Consider the following 7,320-nt stretch of genomic DNA (forward strand, 5'->3'; position numbering starts at 1 on the left):
AGTCCTCCTGCTGTGTCTCATTAGTTCTTCATGTTACTGTCAGTCATTCCTCCCATAGGACTGTTTTAATCATGTCACTCTTCAGCTCAGATTTGTGTCTCTCATTTCCTATAGGATAAAGTCTAACATCCCAGACATATACAAGACTTGCAGAACCAGATTAAAACTTTCTACAGGAAGGTATACATAGGGTTTACCTGTTTTGTTGTTTTTAAATGACGTTATCTTTGGTACCCTTTTCCACCATCTATGACTACTTTGTCTCCTGGTATACTTTCATACTGAGGTCAGTAGCTTCTTTTCATCATATTGTTTTTTAAAAAGATGTATTTATTTGAAAGAGTTACACAGAGAGAGGAAAGACAGGGTGGGGAGGCGGGTAGAGAGGGAGAGCACGCTTCCTTCAACTGGTTCAATCCCCAATTGACTACAACAGCCATGGCAGGGCCAGACTGAAGACAGGGGCCTGGAACTCCATATGGGTCTCCCATATAAGTGGCAGGGGCCCAAGTACTTGGGCCATCTTCCACTGCTTTCCAAGGTGCATTAGCAGGAAGCTGGAGTGGAAGTGGAGCAGCAGAAATTTTAGCCAGCACTGATGTGGGATGCTGGTATTGCAGGCAGTGGCTTAATGCTCTGTGCTGCAACACTGGCCCCTATCATAAACTTCACTATTATGTCAATATATTTTAAATTATTGAGAAGGTACCACTTTTTCAAGAGAATTATGCTTGGGAGAAATGACTCCTATTAAATTTACCTTTTAAGAATTTATGGAATTTCAAATAATAAATGCACAGATTAAAAAATATCATGAATCCTAAGCAGAATTGAAATATTCTATAAAATAGTTTTATTTTATATAAAATGTCCTCCAGAAAAAACTTTTCAGAAAATCAAAAGTGGAGAGAATTCATCATTACCTTACTTGGGCTACAAGAAAGAATAAAAGAACTTCTGACATAAATTTATATCCAGAAGCTTGACCATATAATGAATGAAGAGAGCTAGAAATTATGAATATGATGAAAAATATAAAACATTTCATTAAAAGATGATTAGAATGGGCAGAACATTCCATCTCCCTCCTTCCACCAGTATTCTCCCATTTTTACCTCTTCCCCTATCCCACTGGCCATAGCCATTCTTGGCATTCCCTAGGAGTGATGCCATCCTATCAAGGCACACTATAGAGATAATGATCTTCAAGACCATCACACACAAAAAAAGTGTTACAATACAGAAGATGAACATCTCTCAAAATTGTTCAGGGGACAACCAAAAGAATATACTAATCAGTATTAAAAGTCTGAAAATGATCCAAAACCCTTCAAAGAGTTGAGTAGATTAGATTGTCATTGACAGTTCTATGACCAGATATGTATCATTTTACAGATAATAAAATGATAGACATTAGTTTTCTGAAAGTACTTAAGCTCATAGATTCAGAGAACTTTTTTTTGACAGGCAGAGTTAGTGAGAGATACAGAAATGTCTTCCTTCCATTGGTTCACCCCACAAATGGCTGAACCGAAGCCAGGAGCCAAGTGCTTCCTCCTAGTCTCCCATGTGGGTGCAGGGCCCAAGCACTTGGGCCATTCTCCACTGCCTTCCTGGGCCACAGCAGAGAGCTGGACTGGAAGAGGAGCAACCAGGACAGAATCTGGCGCCCTGAACAGGACTAGAACCCGGGGTGCGGGTGCCGCAGGCAGAGGATTAGCCAAGTGAGTCGCGGCACTGGCCAGATTCAGAGAATTTTATTGGAGCTCCTCAATCCAATGGGTAAATATGATAGCCTGTATAAAGCTAAATATGACTACAAACATACAAGTACAGTATCCTGATTTGCTGTCTCAGTGTGTGTATGCATGCGTGTGTATAAGGTAAGTAGAAATTCTACATATCTTGGTGTGTATGTACTTCAAAATTTTTGCACCAAAATCAACTTATCTTCTGATTCCATTTTCCAGGAGCTATTTGAAGTACCCTTGAATCGAAAACCCATGGTGATATCATTACAAAAACATGACAGAATAGTAGAAGAAAGTATGATACTTTCAGATGACTTTAATGAATTAGACCTAAGAAACATCTGCATTGAAGCATGCATATTTAGAATTCATGATAATCACAGTTTGTATTTAAAAAGACTTGATGAAAGCAGTCAAAGTTATTTTTTATTCTAAGCTACAGACTAAATTGGACTACAGACCTGTGTAATTTAGTATGAGACTTTTGATGATTACATGATATTGACAATGTAAAAATAGGTTGAAAATGTCTTGTTAAAGGAATATGAATAAAGGTAATTCATTGCTGAAAATTAAAAATATTTCATGTGTTTTATAATATATGAGGCTACTTCAAAAGTTGATGAAAATGTAAGTAAAATGTTTATTTGGATGCAAAACTTGAAATTCATGAATATTTTTTTCTTAATATGCATTTCCATTAACTTTTTAAAGACTCCTGGAATGTAATAATAAAGGGCATAACATGGAAAACAAAAGACAGGAGAGAGAAACTGTAAGTATATGATTAACATGTATCATTATTTGAAGGTATTCTGTAATACAAAGATGTATATTATAAATTCTAGAGAAATTACTAAAAACCAAAACTGAAAATGAAGATAAATAGCTAAATAACCAATGGAAAAGATAAAAATTGAATTATTAACAATTCAACCCCCTAGAATGCAAAATAAATAAATGAGAGACACATCAGATGAGACAAATAAAAGATTATAATTTTAACTTGTCATGTCAATAATGTGTTATTTAACCATTCCAAATAAAAAGCATATATTGTTGAACTCAATGAAAAAGCAAGAAGCAGCAGCCTGCTGTTCACAAGAAGGCAGTTATAGGGGGAGATGCAGATAGTTTAAAAACAACAAGGAAAAATGATAAATGATGGAAACACCAACCATAAAGCTAGAAAAAAAAAGAAATACCAGTGATAAAAGGAAACATTTTAATGACCAAAGAGTTGATTAAGATGGCATGAAACACATCTAGCAACAGAATTTTGAAATATGTAAGGAAGGAAGGAATGAAAAATAAATGACCTAGAAGGACCAATAGGCAAATCTTTAATTAAAATTATTTTAAAACTTATCTTTCGCTAAATGATAGAATAAGAAAACATCAAGGTCAGTAAAGACAAAGAACACTGAAGAGTCTCCAAGATGATGAAGTAGGAAGGGAGCTTACTGCTCTAGTCTAGGGAGAGATAGTTTTTAAATAGAGAGTACAATCTCAGGGAAAAGTTAGGGAGAAAACCCAGAGGAAACCATGTAAATTACATGGACATTGTGGACTTAAGTGGAGGGTGTGGATGCGCACAACTCAGTACACCAGCAGCCATGAGCCTCAGCACCAGCTTTGGGGTGAGGTGAGAGCAGACTACAGAAGCCCAAGCCACTGGCAATAAAACTGCAGGAAGAGCCTGGCATGAATCTGGCTTGGAGTCCTGTGGGGGACAGTGTGCCTACCAACCTAGAGAAAAATAAAACAGGGTGCACATTTCTCTCTCCCCAGCCACCTGACACTGGCATCCTGTAACTAGCTGAAAGAGGACAGGCACCATTCTGGACAAACTTAACAGTTGTGCCAGTTTGTGTCCCTGCACCCAGCAACCAGCCAAGAGGACACACCTCAGTCTGGCTGGGAGAATTAATATATACCTCTAAGAGAAGTGATGAGTTTGGTTCTGGAAGTTGAGGATAAACCAGGAAAACTGGAAACCACCACCACTATCAGTGTGGAGAAACGCAGCTGGGGTGATGCTAAAAGAAACAGAGCAAAAGTGGGGGGAGGATTGTGCCTGAATGCTCTCTGTTAGCAAAACCTAATAGAATCCTGAAAGCAGAGTGAGCAACAGGGTATTTGGGGCTGAGAGTCAGTGGATTGCTATCCATAAGATGCCAAAGATGACAAATAGAGGCCAAATTTTACTGACTTGATATCAAGAGTATTGAGCAAGATGTCAGGATTAAAATTTTTATTCTGCTCCTCCACTGACTAGCAAGTAACTTGATATGAAGGAATCTCAACAAATTGTTTAATATCTAGTATTTGCCTTGATTTGTTTTATTCTACTTTAGGATTATTCTAAGGGGTCCATGAAATAAATGTGAATGTTCTATCCAAATGTGACATCATTGTTAGCATAATTCTAAATATCAAATGGCAGACATTAAGCCAATAAGAAAATTAAAAACCACTGAACATGATTATTAATGTAAGGAAGTATATAGCTATGCAAGTAATCACATACTTGGTTAATATCATGATACTCTAATTTGGACTTCTAATGTGTATACATTCCTTAGGTAATATGTGTGGGGAGCAGCCCGGACTGGACTGAGTTACTGGAATTAAGACTTATTCTATGCATCTGCTCTCCCACAATATGGCGCTGGGAGAGAAGTAAACAGCTTCCGCACAGCTGCCTCCAGTTCAGCTAATAAACTGTAGGACTTGCTCCTGATTGGAGGAGAGCAGCGTACTCGGCGTGTGGGCAGCCGAGTTAGGATTGGCGGAGGAGGACTATAAAGGAGGAGAGAGACGGCATGCACCAGGAACATCTATGGGGAACATCTAAGGGGAACATCTAGCTGAAGGAACACCTGTGCAGCCCCCGAGAAGAGCCGGCCGGTGGTGTGCCGTTCCCCTGTGGAAGTGGGGAATGTGGCCAGGGGGAACTGCCCTTCCACGGAGGTGGAAGGGATAGTAGCCAACCCGGGAAGAACCAGCAGCAAACCCGGGGAGGGCCGAGCAGACGAAAGAACAGCACAGGGTCCTGTGTTGCTCCTCCACGAAGACGGGGAGCGACAATATGCTATATTTTTATTCTGTTTTTAAAGATTTATTTGAAAGGCAGAGAGAGAGAGAGAGAGGCAGAGACAGAGATATTTACCATTTTCTGGTTCATTTCATAAATTCCTGCAACAGTTGGTGCTGGTCTAGGCTAGAGCCAGGAACTCCATCCAGTTGTTCCACTTGGGTGGCAGGAACCCAAGCACTTAGGCCATTTTTTGCTGTCTATCAGGTGCCTTAGTAGGAAGCTAGATCATAAGCACAGAGTAGCTAGTACTCAAACCAGGCACTCCAGTATAGGATATGGGCTTCTAAAGAAGGTGCTGTGCCACAAAACCTGCCCCTGTATTTTAATTCTTAAACTGCAAGTACAGACTATTTCAGACTGGCTCACATGCATTGCTGTATTTTAGTTCAAGCATAGGCAATTCTCAAAATAACACCTAGCAGATCTTCTCAACCAAGATATAATCTATCGTTTTGTGGTTAAATGAGTGACTCTCTATATTTACAATTATAACAATACAGACTGTATCCTGAAACTAGTAAAATAAATCAAACATCTATTAATGTATTGGAACTGTAAATGATATAGATAATGTGTGGAAAAGAATCTTTCTCCTAAAAAATTACAGAAATATGGACAAAATATTTAATTAAAAACATTACAGGGCCGGCGTGGCACAGTGGGTAAAGCCACCTTCTGTATGCTGGCTTTCTATCTGGGTGCCAGTTCATGTCCTAGCTGCTCCCTTTCCTTTCCTATCCAGCTCCCTGCTAATGGTCTGGAGAAAAGCAGCGGAAGATAGCCCAAGTACTTGGGGCCCTGACACCCACATAGGATACCCTGATGAAGTTCCTGGCTCCTAGCTTAAACCTGGGCTAGTCTTGGCCACTGGGGAGTAAAACAATAGTTGGAAGATTCTTTCCTTCTCTCTCCCTCTCCCTACCGCCCCCCACTGGTAACTCTTTCAAACAAAGAAATCTTTAAAAAACTTTTCATCCTACACTTGAAGAATACACATTCTTCTCAGTAGTACATGGCCATTAAGCAAGTCTTGGCAAATTCAAAAGAATTGGAATCATACCATGCATCTTCTCAGACCACAATGGAATGAAGCTGGAAATTAGCAACTCAGGAATCCCTAGAGCATATGCAAATATATGGAGACTGAACAACATGCTCCTGAATGAACACTGGGTTATAGAAGAAATCAAAAGAGAAATCAAAAGCTTTCTGGAAGTAAATGAGGATAACAACACAACATATCAAAACTTATGGGATACAGCAAAAGTAGTGTTAAAAGTTTATAGCAATAGGTGCCTACATGAAGAAATTGAAAAGGCACCAAATAAATGAGCTATAAATGCATCTCAAGGATCTAGAAAAACTGCAGCAAACCAGACCCAAATCTAGCAGAAGAAGAGAAATAATTAAAATCAGAGAAGAAATCAACAGAATTGAATCCAAAAAAATTACAAAAGATCAGCCAAACCAAGAGCTGTTTTTTTGAAAACAAACAAACAAACAAACAAAAAATTGCAACATCATTGACCCAACTAACTAAAAAAAAAGACCCAAATCAATAAAATCAGAAATGAAAAAGGGAATGTAACAAAAGACACCACAGAAATAAAAAGAGTCATCAGAAATTACTACAGATTTGTATGCCAGTAAACAGGGAAATCTATCAGAAATGGATAGATTCCTGGACACATACAACCTACTGAAATTGAACTATGAAGACATAGAAAACCTAAACAGACTCAAAACCAAGTCAGAAATTGAATCAGTAATAAAGGCATGGTGGGGCGGAGCCAAGATGGCGGAATAGTGAGGGCGCCCACCGATAGTCCGGGAAAATTTAGTTTAATAAAAGGGGAGTTACGGTAGCCTCAGAAAAGGAACCAGGAAAATATTGCAGAGGAAACTCTTCTGGATTGAGTGGCCATGAATCGGAGGACCTACTGGGAGAACAAGGTCACCCACCGTGCGGAAGCCGAGCCGCGGGACCGAGCCACGGAAGCCGAGCCACGGGACTGAGCTGTGCAAGCTGCAGGCTCTGCGCGCCAGTGCTCGAAGGGGAGTGCGTGCCACACAGACAACAGCGGGGAGACTTGGGACGTCCAGGGCTCCGAGTCCACACATCGGCGCTGGAAGGGGAGCGGACCTGCGTGGAGAGCATGGGAGCCCACAGTTCGGGACACCAGCGGCAGACTCAACACACCAGCACTGGAACGCGAGGTGAGCCGAACCTCAATAGCCCGAGAAACCGGCAGGCAAGCGAAGAGAGGAGACTAGAGGGAATGACCCCCCCGGGGGGGGGAACTTCACCAGGCTAACTGGAAGAGAGAGAGAGGAAAAAAAAAAAGGTGACTGGTACTGACACGGGTTTCTCTCTCTCTGCTCACCTCTCAAGGGCGAGCAAGACAAAGAGCAGGCGCCATCTTGGACATACGTCATAAGCAGAGTGACCTCAGGTCTGCACCGGCCCTG

The sequence above is a fragment of the Oryctolagus cuniculus genome, chromosome 1, assembly GCF_964237555.1.
Source record: "Oryctolagus cuniculus chromosome 1, mOryCun1.1, whole genome shotgun sequence".
NCBI lineage: Eukaryota > Metazoa > Chordata > Mammalia > Lagomorpha > Leporidae > Oryctolagus > Oryctolagus cuniculus.